We start from the raw sequence: 18,382 nt of genomic DNA on the forward strand, positions 1-18,382 counted from the left end.
ATTTAAGAGCTAATATTTACTGAGCACTTACTATATTATTTATAGCAAGTGCTTCTATGAACCTACTTATTTAATCCTTACACAAACTCCTGGGAGGTAGGCACTATTATTATCCCCAGTTTATAGACAAGGAAATTGAGGTTTGGCAAGATTAAGTAGGATTGTAAAATGGTGTAGCAATTTTGGAAAACAATCTGGCAGTTCCATAAAAGGTTAAACATAGAATTACTATATGATCAAGTAGTTCCATTCCTAAGTATATCCTAAGAGAATTTGAAACATATGTCCACATAAAAATCTGTACACAAATGTTCATAGCAAGATTATTCATAATAACCAAAAAGTACAAACAACCTAAATGTCCATCAATGGATAAATGGATAATATGGATATTAATGGATAAGTAAAATGGATAAAATGGAATATTATTCAGATATTACTATACATGTTACAATATGGATGAACTTTGAACACATTATGCAAAGTGACAGACATAAAAGGCAACATATTGTAAATTCCATTTTAATGAAATGTCCAGAATAGGCAAATCCATAGAGACAGAAAGTAGACTGGTAGTTGCCAAGGGCTGGGGGGAGGGAGAAAGGAGGAGTGACTGCTAATGGGTTATGGGGTATTTGGGGGCAGGTGAGGGATGATGAAAATGTTCTGGGATTAGATAGTGGTAATGGTTGTATAACTCTGAAAATATACTAAAACATCCCTGAATTGTATACTTTAAAGGGTAAATTTTATAGGATGTGATTATATCTCAATCAAGCTATTTTTAAAAAGAGAGAGATGTGAAATACTTGCCCCAGGTCCCACACTCCTAAGGGGCACCATCTGAGCTGGATCTACCCCAGAACCTGCTCTTTTGCCACTGGACCACACTGCCTTTGTGCCGAGGGCTTGTGGCAGTTTGTCCTATTATTCTCTGTACTTTTCTGCATGGTTGTTATATTTCATAATTTAAAGAGAGGGAAGAATAAGAAATTAAAATTAAAATTATAATTAAAATAATATATATATATATTTTTTTTTTTTGAATGGGTCAATCTCCATGAGTGGAGAAAGACCCTAAGAAAACCGAATATTGAGAGGCTTTTATTTTGGCAAAGGTTAGGGCTGGGTGGCAGTTGAAAGAGAAGATGTGTAAAAATTGCTTCTGATCTGAAAAGTATATGGCAAGGAGCCAGGATTCCGAACTATTAAAGATACCAGCACCATTTAATGACTAAAGGGCTATGGACAGGATGGAAAGAGCAGTTCCCTGGTTAGGGTTACTGGCTCGCTGTTGATATTAACATTGTTACATGCAGTAAGCAGTGGTGGTTACCCAGTAGCACAGACTGCGAGGGACAGAAAAATAGTGAGTAGCAGCAATGAAGGATGAAGACTCTGTTCAGATTAAAGTTGGCCAACCATCAAGTAAGAAGGGTAGAGTAAAACGATCACATCTAGAAGTAGGTCAATACCAGAGCCATCCGCTCTTTAAAAAACCAAAACACAAAAAATGTCTAAATACTACTTTATAAGCAATCAGGAAGGCAATTCTCTTTTTTAAAAATCATATTATTGGCCCTCTTATTACCATAAGGGCGTCTGTTCATCGTTCTGTGGTGAAAAAGTCTTGCTCTTGCTCTGTAAACTTATCCTGTCCTTCCTCAATAAACTTTGTTTCATGCTTGCAAAAAAATAAAATAAAATAAAATAAAAATCACATTATTAAACAGATGGGAAGAGAACAGAAAGAATAAAAGCATTTGGCCCACAAAGAAACAAACAAGGAAAAATTTGCCCAGGCAACATAGAGATGATAACATTCTGGGAAGACAATCAGTCATAAATCTTCATGTCATAGCCAAATCATTACATATTACATCGGGAAGAAGAGTGAAAGGAGGGAAAAGGGTGGGGGTGGGGGGAGGTGAGGGGGAGGGAAGGAAGGAGAGGGTAAGGACAGGAGTTATCTGCTAAATATAAAAATCGAGTCTTAATCAGCAGATTATCAAGTATTTAGAACTCTCATCTAAATATAAAGTACACTGGGCATGGTGGCTCATGCTCAATCCCTTTGGGAGGCTGGGGGTGGGGAGGATCACTTAAGGCTGGGAGTTCAGGACCAGCCTGGGCAACCCAGCAAGACCCCAAGGCTGTGTCTCTGGAAAATACAAAAAAAAAAATTAGCTGGGTATGGTGGCACGTGCCTGTAGTCCCAGCTAGTCAGGAGGCTGAGACAGGAGGATCTCTTGAGCCCAGGAGTTTGAGGTTGCAGTGAGCTATGATGATGCCAATGTACTCTAGCCTGGGCAACAGAGTGAGACCCTGTCTCTAAAAAAGTTTTTTTTAGTAAGTAAATAAATAAAGATGTAAGATCTTGGCCAAAAATGCACAATCTCAAAAATAAAAAGAACAGACTTAGACAAGGATCATACCTGCTAAAACCATTAGATAGTTAAGAGGCAACAAGATATTCACATCGTCTCAAAGCACTACCTCATGTATTACTTATGATTCACGAAGGGGAAAAGGTATTCTTCAGTGGATAATGTGGAGGACAACAGCTTAACCAAGTGATCAAACATCTCCAATCATGGGACAAACTGATATTATGTGCCTCCAGATGTGATGTGCTGAAATGAATATATAAACTAAATCATGAAGAAACACGAGGAAACAATCAGACAAATACAAATTGTGAGACTCTCATGAAGGATTACAACAAACAAAAAGGTATTAAGAGAACTATTCTAGATTAAAAGAGACATGACAACTACACTAAGAGCATAATTTATAAGAAAAAAACCCAAAACACACGCTTTAAAGGACATTACTGAGACAATAAAGAAAATTTAAATATGGCCTGTATATTAGATATTATTGTATCAATATTAAAGTTCTTGAGAGTGATATGGCATTGGGGTTGTATAGGAGAATGCCCTTGTTCTTAGCAAGTACCTACTCAAGTATTGAAGGGTAAATAGTCACGTTGTCTGCAACTTACTCTCCAAGGAGAGAGGGACGAGTGGCCGTGGCAGGGAGGGTGATAAAGCAAATACAACAACTGCTAACAGTTGGCCAGTCTAGGTGAAGTGTATATTAGTGTTTATTGTTCTATCCTTTCAACTTTTTGGTAATTTAAATTTTTTTCAAAATCAAAATTAAGGGCAAAAAAGAAAAACTAAATAATGCAATGGGGTTTGACTTTCAACTTGAAATTGTCCCTGGCAGTACAAAAAATCTGGACTTCTTAGACTTTGCATTGCAGCTGGTAGGCTGCCTGCATGCAAGTTGGACTCTCTCGTGCCGTACTGGCCCACAGCTTGAATGCATGTGCATTACCATGGTCTCCACACCTAAACCCAGAAAGCAACTTGAACAACCCATTTGGGAAGAAGCTAATAGCATTTTCCAGATAACTAAAAACATTTGCTGTAGCCCACAAATAATGGCCATCTGCGTTATGGAAACATAAGACATGATTTGAGGCTGCAATGTAGTCCTATGTTAACCTCAGTATTTCTAATGAAGGGTTTTTGGTTGGTTGGTTCTTTTTTTTTTTTTTTTTTTTTTTTTTTCAGATAGGGTCTCACTCTGTTGCCCAGGCTAGAGTGCTGTGGCACCATCATAGTTCACTGTGACCTCAAATTCCTGGGCTCAAGCAAGCCTCCTGCTCAGCCTCCTGAGTAGCTGAGACTACAGGTGTGAGACACTATGATCGACTAATAGATTTTTGGTAGGGTTTTGTTTTTTTTTTTATAGAGACAGGGTCTTGCTCTTGTTCAGGCTGTTCTCGAACTCCTGGCCTCAAGTGGTCCTCCTGCCTGAGCCTCCCAAAATGCTAGGACTACAGGTGTGAGCCACCGCAACCAGCCTCTAATGAAGGTTTTCATCTGCACCCATTTTATATTGTTATTCAAGATCAACTCATCTTTGAATGTGTTTCTTGTACAGTTCATGGGAAAAACAATTCCTCAGCCACTACAATTACTGTTTCTGTACTATTCAGATGTAAGATAATCCCTTCCCTCTTGTTCTGAAGTTAAAAACAAACAATTTAGTAATAGATCTACATGTTACCAATATTCTTCCCCATAAAATTTCACAGTCTCCCTGTTACCATCAAGAACTACAGTATTAAGTTTCTACTTAATAAAATTTGCTTTGAAGAGTACCTTACATTAGTCAACTCCCAGGGACAACCACTAGTCAGATAGTGTAATACATTAATACAATCAGGAGAAACTGGAAATAACCAAAATGTCTCGAACAGGGGGTGGTTAAACTATAGCATATTACTCTGATGAAATACGGTACAACCATTTAAATGAAATATAAAACCTATGTTGAAATATAAAGGCCAAGTAGTGGTTGAAGACTATTAATAGCTAAGATTGATTTGTAATTTTGACACCTATTTATGCATATTTGTGGCTCTTTTTTCATCTTTGATATGACTAAGCAAACCTGTACTAACTGTAAATAGAATAAAATCTACGAAAAGCCACTTGCAATGATACAAGAATTCCTTTAAAAAAAATACACTTCCCTTACTTCTAATCACATACCCGAACACAACTGGCCTATGTGAAGGCCCTTGATACAGTTCAGGAGTAACAATTCAAGGCTTCTAGAAAGCTACAGTTACAAGATCAGATCACAGAAAACCTCAACTGTTGGTTCCTAACTTAGCATCTACTCAAAAGCCAACAGAACTGGGGGAAAATCTTCTTATTTTGTTGATATCAATTTATTTGGTACCAAGAACCCATACCTAAACCAAAGCAGGGTTTGTATTCCCCCTGGATTCTTCACTGTCTTAGGAAGGTTGAACAGGTAGACCAGTTTCCAAGAACAGAAGACAAGTACTGTAGGGCAACCCTGCTCAGGAGGCGTGGAGGTAATTCTCCCTACATTATTACTCTCTACATCTTTTATGTGCATGAACACACTGACTTTCACCCAATAATCTGCCACCAACAGTAAATCTAGGAAAGAGACCAATAACACACCGGAAAAGCACGTTTATCCACTGAATCCAAACTAAACACAGAAGAACATGGCATTTTGCCCCTTTTTTTCACGTATCTTGCCATGAATTAACATCTACTTCATTTTTTGCTTACAGACAGTAACTTGAATATAAGTCCTTTAAAATAGCAAAATAAAAAATGAACATAAATATGTTTTGGTTAAAACAACAGAAAACTAAAATCTCCTCTTTTAGGAGAGAAATGCCTCATCAGCTAGTTAGTTCCTTTGTTTGCTTACTGGGTGATATTCCATTTATGAAGCCCAGCTATAGCTCCCGGAAGACAAACACCCATGTGTGGAGTATAGTACTACCTGTGTTTAAGCAAAACAAGTCCTACAGAAAAGGTAAAACCAACGATGGGTAGCAGGTGTGTTAAGAAGCTAATTCTAATTTCTGAGAAGAATTAGACATTTAAATAAGAGCTCATGTCTTAGAAAATCAAAATGTTTGTCCTGTGGGGGGGGGTTATCCAAGTATAAAAAAATAACACCAATACGAGGACATTTAATGTTCAGATGAATTAAAATTATACACAATGTAATTGCCCACATTTAATACATTAACACTGGGACCTTGCAAAAAATATATATACATGCAATTACTTTTGCTAAAACAAACTGCTTTTTCTGGTAACAGATTCCCTCTCACTATATACCTCCTGGGATACCTACAGACAATTTAGCACCGTAAACTTGAGTGCATGGTCCTACAGCATGCAACAGATGCACTGAAAGGCTCCCACCTCTTAACTAACAGCTTATGCCCCAAGACATCAGCCAGGATAACGGCAGAACCTTCTGTGTGTATGTTCTTTCGCAGGCGGTACTGTTACAGGAAGAAGCAAAGAGCAGCGATTTCCTTCCAAAAGGTCAGCTGCCTCAGACAGACCAAACAGAAAGCAGTTAATTCTTGCCAACTTCCCCTTCTGCTTCTGCAGCTAGTACGCAACAGCACTTGGTTTCCAGTAAAGCTCCAAAGAAAAACAAAGCAAATGTGAGACCCAGAATCTATGCAATGTAAGTGTCTCACTGCACCAAATTAAAGGCCGCAAGATCACATGGACCTACACTTTTAAAACAGCGGCGGAAGCTTTAGGAACTACCAGGTTTAATGGGAGATTAAAAATGTGAGGAAAAGGGTAGGAACAAACCATCCTAGATTTTATACTAATGCTCCAGAAGTCTCCATCTAAAAATAAAACAGTATTATGGAGATAATAAATGCAATAACGTATAAGGTCCCTAGCTGACTGATAGAAAAATAAATTTGTAGCTTTTCTCTTTGCAAACTAAAGTCAAAACAGTCATCCAACACTCCAGGGCACTGGCAGGGTTTAATACTGACAATCACCAGAAGCACCTACACAATAATGTATAAATTTCTTAGATTAGATATGGAGAAAAGACTCTAAAACTAACAAGAAAAAGGGGAAGAGAACAGAAAATAGGATTTTAAATCTTCTTTAGGTAGCAACCCCAAATAATTACAGAATAATATTGAAGACCCCACCCACACCCTCAGAGAAACTGTATTCTTGCATAGACTTCTTTAAGAGAGCATTAAACTGCAGGGAAGACTGTATTTAATCTTCCTAGAGGAGCAAAATTAGGTCTTTTTGAGTGTAAAAATGAAGAAGGAAGGAAAAATGAAGATTTTCAAAGTGTTCTTAACCAGAGAGGCTCCTGGCTTAACTACCTACATACAACTTGCAAGAAAATGTGACAGGTTCTTCCGAAGGGCTCCTACAGCATGTCATCAGGCTCTGTGTGGTTTCTAGCTCGTTAGTTTCAAGTTGTGGTGGCAACAGAGACAGGAGGCTTTTTGTGAGACAAACTCTTGTCTGGGCTTTGATGATGGAGAGTGTTTAACCCCACTCTGAGAATACCTAGTTTGAAATGAAGACAGTTTGGGGTTCAAGGAAAATCTTAATAGCTACTCACACTAGAAACTGTTTCAGGTTGGAAACAAAACAAACTACTTAGTTTCCAAGCCTTCCCTGTAATTAATCACCAAACCTTAAATAACAGTAAAGGACTTAGCATGGGAAAGGAGAAAAATAAAATACCAGTAGTAATAGTAACATAGTAAAAATAGTACTAGTAAATATTCAAGGAGTTCCGTCCACCTCCAGAGCTCAGGCTCTTAACTTACTAAAAATCCTCACCTAGCCAAATGAATTTTTCCTGACAACGATACCTGCGGTTTAAGACTGCTTTATGGTAAAAGCTACAAAAGGGATTATCACAGAGTGCAACTCACAAATAGATAAGGAAATATTTTTTGACAATCCAAAAGAAGGCTTTAAACGAGACTCCCTTCCCTAAGGGTCACAGAGTACCAAGAAGACAGACCTTCAAACAACCAAAGGAAGACATTAGGGGTTTGGAGGTTCACCTTCATTCTTTCAAATCAATCAGAAATTAGCTAAAAGCTTTAGATTGTAAAAGGGAGTGGGAGGAGAATAACAAGAACTGTTCTAGGGGTGGGTACCTTTCCAATAAGGCCAAAACCTAGATCCTGACCACTGTGGTCAGAATTAGCCATGTGACATTTCTCGTAAGAAGCAGAGTTGTTAAATTTGTTATATTTGTCCCTGAATTCCTTACTCGGTTTCCATTAGTTACATTATTATCCATTACCAATATCTATAATAAATCATCTGAAACTCAGGTTTTCTCATGACAGAGAACATTCCTCATAAAAGGACTATATCATTAATACAAATGAGAAAACAACTTATAAAATATTCCGGTGGGTAAGACAGGATAGTAAAGGATACTGAAATCAGCTGTAATCTGGATACCTGTTCATATTATACCAATAATTTTTTTTTTTTGAGACAGGGTCTGTCTCTGTCTCCTAGGCTGGAGTGTAGTGGTGTCATCATAGTTCACTGTAACCTCAAACTCCTGGGCTCGAGTGATCCTCCTGTCTCAGCCTTCCAAGTAGCTGGGACTATAGGCATGCACCACTATACCTGGCTAACTTTTCTATTTTTTATAGAGATGGGGTCTCACTCTTGCTCAGGCTGGTCCCAAACACCTGGGCTCAAGTGATCCTCCCGCCCTGGCCTCCCAAAGTGCTAGGATTACAGGCATGAGCCACCATGCCTGGCCTGTACTAGTAATTAAACATCAACTTACCTAATACTGATGTGCATATGAAGTTGCAGTCAAGATGTAAATGATAAATTCCTGATATTTACTAAATATTAAAATGAAAATCCATAAATAACTATGCTACTGTGGTTGGTGTATATTAAATATTACTTGAATGCTAGGAGATCATCTGGTTTCACCAAGCCACGCCACTAAAAAGTAGACACTGTGATATGGAAGACAACTTCTTTTTTTTTTAAAGAGACAGGGCCTCACTCTGTTTCCCAGGCTGGAGGGCAGTGGCATGATCATAGCTCACCACAGCCTCCAAATCCTGGGCTCTAGCGATCCTCCCACCTCAGCCTCCTGAGTAGCTAGGACTACAGGTGCATGCCATTGCACCAGGCTAATTTTTTTTTTTTTTTTTTTTACAGAGACAGTGTCTCTTGCTACATTACCCAAGCTGGTCTCAACTCCTGGCCTCAAGGGATCCTCTTGCCTCGACCTCCCAAAGTGCTAGGATTACAGGGATAAACCACTAAACCAAACCTTATATGGAAGACAATGTCTGAATATAACATTATTGTGCAACATGTTAAGGGGAAATTTGGGACAAGGACACCTGGCAATTCTCTATTCCTACAAAAGGTGCCTTATACAATATCTTTAACACCTTTAACTAGAAATAGAATCAACACAATATTTGTATCCAATGCCTTTTATCATTTTGATTACCCCATTTGTAAAAGATAGAATGCTTTTCCCCTCTGGGAATAGAATTTACCCTACACTCCAGACATAAGAACCAAAGCAATTGCGAGATATCCGTCGGCCAACTAATAGACTTGTAAGCTATTCTGGAGCGAGAACCATGTCTCATGCATTTTGATTTCCTTAATATAGTACTTGGTACATGGCACGTATTCAGTAATTGTGTGTTAAATACAATTCTGGTAGATTTCCATGTTACAAAAAGAACCGAAATTGGGGGAAATGGAAAGATGTTATTTTTAACACTGTGGAAGTCATTAACTTGAATCCTTATTACAGGAATAATGGGAGTGAATCACAAGTTATAGAAATTGTGACGGAGGTTTTGACTCATCATTGTTGCTAATCAAGGTAAATATAATAGCAAGCTGTGCCATCCATAAACGTGACAAGTTTGTAAAATAGAGCTAACACTCAATGCAGCAATTTCAAAGAGAAGAATTACATGAAACATGATGATGCCAATACAAGCCAAAATTCCAAAGAAAGCTTCTTCTCTAAGCAAACTGTTTCTTTTAATTATATCTCAAGAAAGATGTCGAGTATAAATGAAAAGCACATTTGTCAACAATTCACTCCCTCAGTTACCATGTATGCCACTGAATACAATCCAGAAAGATTTATTATTGTGCCAAAACAAGAGGATGAGGTTCTACACCCAGAATGTAGATTAACGTTAGAAGGATGACTCAGGACTAATGGCATTGGTCTGATAGACACTGAACCTATTTTTTTCTTCTTTTTTTTTATCTCCAAGAGTTCTTCAACTACAAGATAGAATGCCAACTCAGGAAGATAATTCAGTAAATACAGCCACCTTTGACTACAGACTATTTTTTATTCAAGATATATTTCCATGTAGCAAGGTAAATTTAGCAAATGAAAATATAGTCTTGACTTGCTATGGATGTCCCCTATCCCTGCCAAAAATGACAAGCTGCTTGCTCAAAAGCTGTCACTAATTAGCAGCTGCTGTTGTAAAGAAAACCAAAGTAAGTGCCAATAAAAACATATTGAACTGAAAGAAGGCCCTATGACAAGGAATGGGAAATGCAAGAATCTCTTTGTGACTAGTAAACTTACATAAATACTGGCAATCTAAATTTTGGAGGCGTGGGGGTAGGGTAATAATGACAATGTATGTCTGTCCATGCTTAAACAGGAGGGACTGCAAGATTTTCCTAACATCCTGAAAGTCACAGAAATACCAAGGTGCTAATGTTACTGAATTCCATCACAACCATTTCCACCCTTCCAATAGGAGCCAGTCTTGGTTTTGAATAATTTTTCTTTGTCAATACTTTTGCCTCTGGCATCTGCATTTGTAGACATCATAAAAATTGAATTTTAAAAACACCATTCATGTCTAAGGAATTTGAAGGGCCAAACTCTGATGGTTCCAAATCTAATTGTTGACCCTTCATTTTACAGGTTGAAAATAGGAAGTAAAGTAGAAGTGATCTGCCCAATGTATATGAACAGGGAGGGAGGGAGTGGTAGAAAATCACTTTACTAGCTCTATGTTCAATGTTCTGTTTAAGAGGCTCTAAAGATCCTATTTGAAAGCAAATTCCACAGACTACTTTTCAAATCATTCTCCAAAGCTCTCCTCTCTCTTGCTCCTTGTTTCTACCAATCAGGTAGAAACTTGATCCCAGTATATTTATCTTTTTCCTCAACAGGTTAGTTTCTGTCCTTTAAAAACAATTAAGGCCATTTCCCCACTAGTTGTCGTTTTTTTACTCTCTTTTTCTCGCTCCCTCCAGGTAGACTGCTAGTGAGCTATGATTATTTTACCTGTATTTGGACCCATAGGGTCAGGTTGTCTCTGTAGCAACTACTCAGAGAAATGAGATGAAAAAGAAAGAAAAAAAGGATTAAAAGAAAGGAAGGAGGGAGAGAGGAAATGAAAGAAGGGAAAGCAATAGAGTGAGAAGAACAGACTGGCAAGGGAGGGAGGGAGGAAGATATAATGAGAATAGAAAAAAAGTGAAAAGAAGTGAGTATAAGCACATAATTCCTTAATGAAGCTGCAATCAAAACCACTCTTGTAGCTGAGGTCCCCTACGTAGAGTACGTCTTAATGTCTGTATAAGCAATTACAACAATGTATCAGTGATTTTCCAGTTCCTAATCAGGCTATCAGAAGAACAATTTATTTTATGAAACATGGGGAAAGACTAATCTCTGATATTATTGTCAGTGCAGGTTTATCAGCAAGACCTGGAGTAGATGAACCTACAGACATACAGATTAGGAATCACATTTTCAAAGCTTTAATAACCCCCTAGTGGTATGCAACAAGATTGAATTAAGTTGTCTTTGGATACTCATTGTGTATGCATCACTGGCTAGGTCTAGGTACAAAGCAAAAAGTAAACCACCAGGGGAAAGAAAAACTGTTAAGTCTCCAAGCAAAAGGGTCATGTTGAAAAAAAGAGAACAAGCCAGACACAAAGGGGTAAATATTGTATGACTCCACTTACATGAGGTACCTAGGGTAGTCAAACTCACAGGGACAGAAAGTAGAATGATGGTTGCCAGGGGAGGGGGAAGGGAAATGGAGAGTTATCATTTAATGAATACAGAGTTTTTGTTTGGGATGATGAAAAAGTTCTGGAGATGGATGGTGGTTGTGGTTGCACAACAATGTGAATGTTAATGCTGCTGAACTGTCTGCTTAAAATTGGTCAAAATGGTAAATTTTCTGATATATCTCTCTCCATAATTTTTTAAATGGGGAAAAAAGCCCGTTTTTGCCCAGTAAACTCCCATTTCCGTCTTTAACTCTGAAATCCAAAGGAAGCAAAGAGATATTGACTTTCCCCTCTCTTTTCCTTCTCCCACAGTAAAGGGCATACTTGCAGTCCTGAGGGCTGAGGCTCTCTGGATACACCCTCTCTACTGAAATTAAAGGGGAATACAGCAGCCCCCTGTATCTGCGGTGTCAGTTACCTGCAGTACCGTACAATAAGAGACAGTATTTCAAGACAGACCACATTCACATAACTTTTATTACAGTGCAGTGTTATAACTGTTCTATTTTATTATTAGTTATTGTTGTTACTCTCTTGCTGTGCCTAATCTCTAAATTAAACTTTATCATGGGTATGTATATATAGGAAAAATGTAGTACACATAGGGTTTGGTACTATCTGAGGCTTCAGGCATCCACTGGGGGCCTTGGAACATGTTCCCCAGGGATAAGGGTGGCGGCTACTGTATGTATTTAACAAATAGTTATTATTTATTTATTGTTTTATTTTTTTGAGACAGAGTCTCACTTTGTTGCCCGGGCTGGAGTGCCGTGGCGTCAGCCTAGCTGACAGCAACCTCAAACTCCTGGGCTCAAGCAATCCTCCTGCCTCAGCCTCCCGAATAGCTGGGACTACAGGCTTGTACCACCATGCCCTGCTAATTTTTTCTATATATATTTTTAGAAGTCCATATAATTTTTTTCTATTTTTAGTAGAGACAGGGTCTCGCTCTTGCTCAGGCTGGTCTCAAACTCCTGAGCTCAAACGATCCTCCCGCCTCGGCCTCCCAGAGTGCTAGGATTACAGGCGTGAGCCACCGCGCCCAGCCAGCAAATAGTTATTGAGGACCTCTTTCAGGCCAGGCTCTGTTCTAGGTACTGAGGATACAGCAGTGAACAAAACAGACATGGCTTTATGGAACTTAGATTCTAGTATTTACTATTAAATACTTTAATTGTACCTCTGCTATAGTTCCTAGTGTTTGTTTTTAATTTTTTTCTCTTTATTTCTGTTGGGGCGAATAGGATACCACCTGACTCTAGAATCTTCAATATTTGGGGTAAAGTTTTAAAAGCATCTCAACAACACCAGACTAACAGGGGGATTACTGGCTTTTGTGAAGCCTCGGCAATGTGCAAGCAATTTCTGATAAAATCAGGACATCTGTTCATCCCTGTTGAAAGCTGATTATCTTTATGGAGCTATAGTAGGTGCAAAACAAATGGGTCCAATCAAATTCCACAGTTAAGATCATTTTAGTGTGGCTTTTGTCCAGGACACACAATTTCATCTAGAGGATAACTTTCATGCTTGCCACAATCAAATCAAATCCTTTATCTTTCAAAGATGATTTGCAGATTCAATCTCCACAAGGCACTAAAAATATGAAATGAGAAGTTAAAAATTCACAAGGGGACTCAAATTTCTACTCATAAATGAGTAGCACCACAAGAGATGATAGGTGGCTAAAAACATCAGTTTCTTCTTTTTCCCAAAGAATAAAATATATGTCAAATACTAGTAAAATGACAAATATCATCCAGTGAAAACCTGGGTATAACAAAAATATTTTTAAATACTTGAAAATGCCCACCTGTTTCTCAATTCAACACAATACAGTTTTGTAGAATATTATAAATTTTAAGTTAAAAGAATCAGACTCCTTGGAGCATAGCAACTTTTATATTAATATATGCTCTTAAGTTTTCATCTTTAAGGAAATATTTTAAAATATTTCAAAATAGGCTATCATGTTATATTTGTAAGAAAGGGATGTTTTTTCACCTCTATGGTGATTATCTTCAATTTTATTGAGGAATCATTTATATTCAATAAATTGCTTCAGGATGTTTTAAATATTATACTTAACCTATTTTTGGCACCATATTAAAATAAAGAGGTCCCTATAAAGCCCATCTAGTCATAAAAGCTCTCGACTATTTTGTTTAACATTAAAAAAACCAACTTAGGCTTAGATGTTAGGCAATAACCCAAAGTAACACAGAAGTTCTATCCATTTCTTCAAAGGTTCCTTCTAAAACCAGGTATCTAAAAAAGACCATTAAGATAAACCAAGCAAGGGCCAAGGCGGGAGGATTGATGAGGCCAGGGGTTCGAGACCAGCCTGAGCAAGAGCAAGACCCACCTCTACAAAAAATAGAAAAATTAGCTGGGTGCAGTGGCACACACCTATAGTCCCAGCTACTCAGGAGACTGAGGCAGGAGGATCACTTGAGCCCAGGAGTTTGAGGTTGCAGTGACCTATGATGACACCACTATACTCTAGCCTGGGCGACAGAGCAAGAACCTGTCTAAAAAAAAAAAAAAGAAAAACAAACAAAAAACATAAATTAAGTAGGAAATAGGCCTGAAAAGTGGAGGAAAGTGGAGTTTAGGCATTACTTAGATTCCAGAATCTCTCTACAAGTCGCCTTTCTGAAGCTGTTTAGTCTTCCACATGTATTTGGAGTTAATAGCCATGCTGGGAACTTGGCAGTATAAGTGAGGCTACTGCCCATCACCTCATCTAAGGGAATTAAAATTACTTCCTTCCCTTAAGTATTTCCTAAGACTAAAGCAACACAGGGAGGGAAATCTCTTTTGAAAGGAAAAATGTCATCTGCAACTAGATTTCAAATTTCAAGTATCAACTTTATATATTTCATAAAAATGAACAGTAACTAAGACAAAAAGATGAATATGATTTTTTTTCTAGGCAAACAGTTTCAAAAATGAAGCAAAACCAACACACCCAAAACAAACAAACAAATAACAAACACCCTACCTAAAAGTGATTCGACAGTCTGAGGTACACCTAAAACAGGATGGGCTGTTTTCCAAAGTGGTGAGCAAAGGCCACGCAGACACAAGAGACACTTTAGGCTAATGCATCATAACTCAGTACTCAGGCTTCTGCACTTTTCTGTAATATTAATAAAACCAACAGGCAACCCTAGCCTCTTCCTCCCACCCCCTTTCCAGTCCCCTTACAAAAGGAGCCATATTCCAAAATTATTTGCACATTTGTTGTTTGGAACATAGAATATTTTCTCATAGAAACAAAGTTATAGAGAGATTAAAAAAATTCCTAAGTAAGCCCCAAAACCTCAGTTGATCTATAATCCTACAAAACCTTATTATCCTTTATGGTTTTGTTTCTGAAGGAAAAGTTAGAATTTCTAGCCACAGAGATCAGGAATAATAAAAGAATCTCTCTACTTCTGTCTGTTCCCATCCCCCTGCAGAGAGGGCTTTTCTACTCCCAAGAAAAGAGAGGGCTTCTGAGAAGAGGAGCTCCAAGGACTTGGGCAATGCTTCAACCATGCATGGTGCAGGAGTTTGCAAACAAGGGAGTGCATCTGTGGGTGTCTGTGTGTGTTTTGGAGTAGAGGTCTGATGGGAAGCTTTAAGAGTATCGCCTTCTTCAAAAAAGAGATTCTTTTGCTCCCTTAGAGAGCAGTGGCTTCAGTTCCCATAGGGCAAGAGACCCCATCTGTATTCGTGCTTGTAAGCTACATGTTATACAGCAGGAGACAGTCTATTCTCTTTCGTTTCTATAACTGCACTGTCCACTATGGTGGCTACTAGCCATGTGTGCTACTGAGCACTTGAAATGTAGCCAGTGCAACTGAGAAACTGCATTTTAAATTTTATTTCATTTAAATGTAGATTTAAAAACTGGTGCTCAATTTCATTACTGGAAACACTTTTTAAGTATGTTTGGAAAGAGTTGGGTATGCAAATCTACTTATCAACTAAAACTTTTATGAAATTCGAACATAGTTCATGCATTTCTGGTAAAAATTTTGTGGCTAAATTGAGATATTTTGTAAGTGTAAAATACATACCAGATTTCAAAGACTTAGTACAAAAAGAGGAATGCAAAATATCTAAAATATTCCAATAATTTTCATATTGATTACATGTTGATATATTTTTATATATTGGCTTAAATAAAACATATTATTGAAATTAACTGTTTCTTTTTACTTTTTATTAAGAGCAATAAGAAAATTATATTTGAGGCTCACATTATATTTACACTGGATAGTACTGGTCTACAACATAAATATTTTACATATTCCTATACAACTCTTGCTTACAGTTTTCTAGTTTATATATACATTTTACCTGTAACATTTATAACTTTCCTTCTATTAATGTTTTGTTTAGAAAGGAGAAAATTTTAAAAACAGTTCTATGCAGGTCTTACTATATTTATTCTAACATTTTAAAAATAAAATTATACTACTTGAGTTGAAAATGTACAGAGTACTATTTTTAAAAATTGTTATTCTGTTACATACTCTCTATAGAAAGATATGTTTAAGAAAACTAAATCTAGTGATTCTCTAATGGTGAGTATCCACCATCTGTTCAAGGAATATGAAATTCATTTTGAGTCTCATTAAAAATCTATCATAACACCATATTTCAAAGAAAATCATTATAACAACCTTACCTCTGTCTTTGAAAAGATTTAATGGCCCAAATAAAATGTCTAATAATTAAAATGATATATTCAGAGACATACTGATCTACAGAACAGAATAGAAAAGAAGTAGATCTGAACACATATGAGAACTTAGTATACGATAAAGATGAACTTTTGTTATTAGTGGCAAAAAGAGGGAGTTGGTGGGAAATGGCAGATTTTGGGGGGATAACTGGTGAGCCATTTATAATTGATTCAGATTAAAATTGTTAATATACGTGAAACATTTAGCTCAGCACTTGACATACAGTGAATGTCAATAAATATTAATTATTGTCATTAGAAAAAATATAAAGCTAAATTCCTACCTCACTTCCTATCACAAATAGAAAAAAATAAAACCATAAAATATTTTCAAAGAAAATACAAATGAAAATTTTATAATCTTTCGGTAAGGATATCTTGATAACCAGACCAGAAAAGACTATTAACTAAGCATGTCTTGATAACCGGACCAGAAAAGACTATTAGACTACATAAGTGTGGATTTTTTTGTTTGTTTGTTTGTTTGTTTGAGGTGGGGTCTCACTCTATTGCCCAGACTAGAGTGCAATTGGCATGATCACAGCTCACTGCAGCCTTAAACTCCTAACGTTTTTGTACAGCAAAAAAAATATTATGCAAAGTTAAAAGCCAAAAAACAAAAATGAGATAAAATTACTTCTAATATGTAAGACAAAAGAGCTCTGGGAAAATTAAAACACCTATAATAGAAAAACAGGCTAATGATATAAAAAGGCAAATCACAAAGAAACAAAATGGTCAATAAACATATGAAAGCAATTTCCAACCTTGCTAGGAATCAAAGAAATACAAACAAATGTGAGAGACTGGCAAAGATGAAAAGGTTGTCAACACTCGGTTAAGGAGGACATGGAGAAACGGTCATCACCTGTATACTGGTGGGCAAGCAGCCTGGGATAAGCCTTCTGGAAAGGCAGTTTGGCCCTGTTTATCCAAGTGACTCAGCAAATCCACTTCTAGAACTTACAGTTGGGAGATGTGAAAAATACCTACTCAGCCTAAGAATCAGCATCACAGTGTCGTTTATAAAAGTGAAAAACTGAAAACAACCTAAATATCTATTAATAGATATGAGTGATTAATTATAATTATGTTAGGGCTATACAGTGGAATACAGACCTTAAAAATGTTGAAGTAGATTGATATTTATTGAGGTTCCAGGGAAACAAGTCCCTACTGAGCCCCCAAACAAGATCAAACTAGAGGTTTGTTTTAATCATAAATTTGGACTATTTGTTATCTTTTCTCCATATTCCCCCACCTGTTACTTTTGTTAATGGAGAACTGATTATTTATATCAGGGGATCTTAACTGGAGTCCATTAATCCCTTACTATGTATGCAAAATTTTACGTGTAAGTATATTTTACTGGGAGGAGTCAATGGTTTCAACAGAGCCTTGAAAAGTCCCCAAATCCCTAAATGGTTAGGAACCACCATTGACATATACACAACCCCAAAAATTCCTCTAGCAGCTAAGAGACAAAAAGCAGATTAAAGAGTTTCAAATAAAATAATATCATTAACTTCTGAAAAAAGTAATTTTTTTTAACAGTCTTTTGAATCTTTTGAATTTGAGATCCTTTAATAGAGTTAACCTTAAGATTTATGGTCTTGGAAACAGACTTATCTTGGTGATGATATCCAAGTTCTCAAAAGCATACAAACACTAGAACAAAATCAAGTAACTAGTTCTAAATGAAGTAATAAATCATTTTATATATTAATTTTTAAAATGTTTTATAAGTTACTGATGCCCTATTATGAAATATACTGTGAGGCCAGGCGAGGTGGCTCACGCCTGTAATCCTAGCACTCTGGGAGGTGGAGGCAGGAGGATCCCTTGAGGCCAGGAGTTTGACACCAGCCTGAGCAACAGCCAGACCTCATCTCTATCAAAAGTAGAAAAAATTAGCCAGGAGCGGTGGCTCATGCCTGTAGCCCCAGCTACTCGGGAAGTTGAGGCAGGAGGATCACTTGTGCCCAGGAGTTTGAGGTTGCTGTGAGCTACAAACACACCACTGCACTCTACTAGGGAGGGTTGCTGGGGGGACGGGGTGGGGGGGAGTGAGACTCTGTCTCAAAAAAAAAAAAGAAAAGAAAAGAAATATACTGTGCCAAATATGAGGCCCTAAATTTACATGATTTTTAAAATATCTCATGGTTTGGCAAAAATGATTCAGATACATAGAGAAGAAAGGAGA

At 37.2% G+C, this 18,382-nt stretch overlaps 1 protein-coding gene across 4 annotated transcripts in view; it reads right to left on the bottom strand.

Moving 5' to 3' along the window:
• Positions 1-18,382, bottom strand: part of STAT5B (signal transducer and activator of transcription 5B) — a 58,493-nt gene that overhangs the window by 27,884 nt on the left and 12,227 nt on the right. Inside the window, exon 1 of one of the 4 annotated variants that reach the window (XM_045526570.1) lies at positions 5,778-6,031. The exons of the other annotated variants lie outside the window; for them this stretch is intronic. The gene's annotated coding sequence lies outside the window, so the exon portion shown is untranslated. Of the gene's footprint in view, positions 1-5,777; positions 6,032-18,382 lie in introns of those variants that run through there. 4 annotated transcript variants of the gene reach the window in all.

The sequence above is a fragment of the Lemur catta genome, chromosome 15, assembly GCF_020740605.2.
Source record: "Lemur catta isolate mLemCat1 chromosome 15, mLemCat1.pri, whole genome shotgun sequence".
Lineage (NCBI taxonomy): Eukaryota > Metazoa > Chordata > Mammalia > Primates > Lemuridae > Lemur > Lemur catta.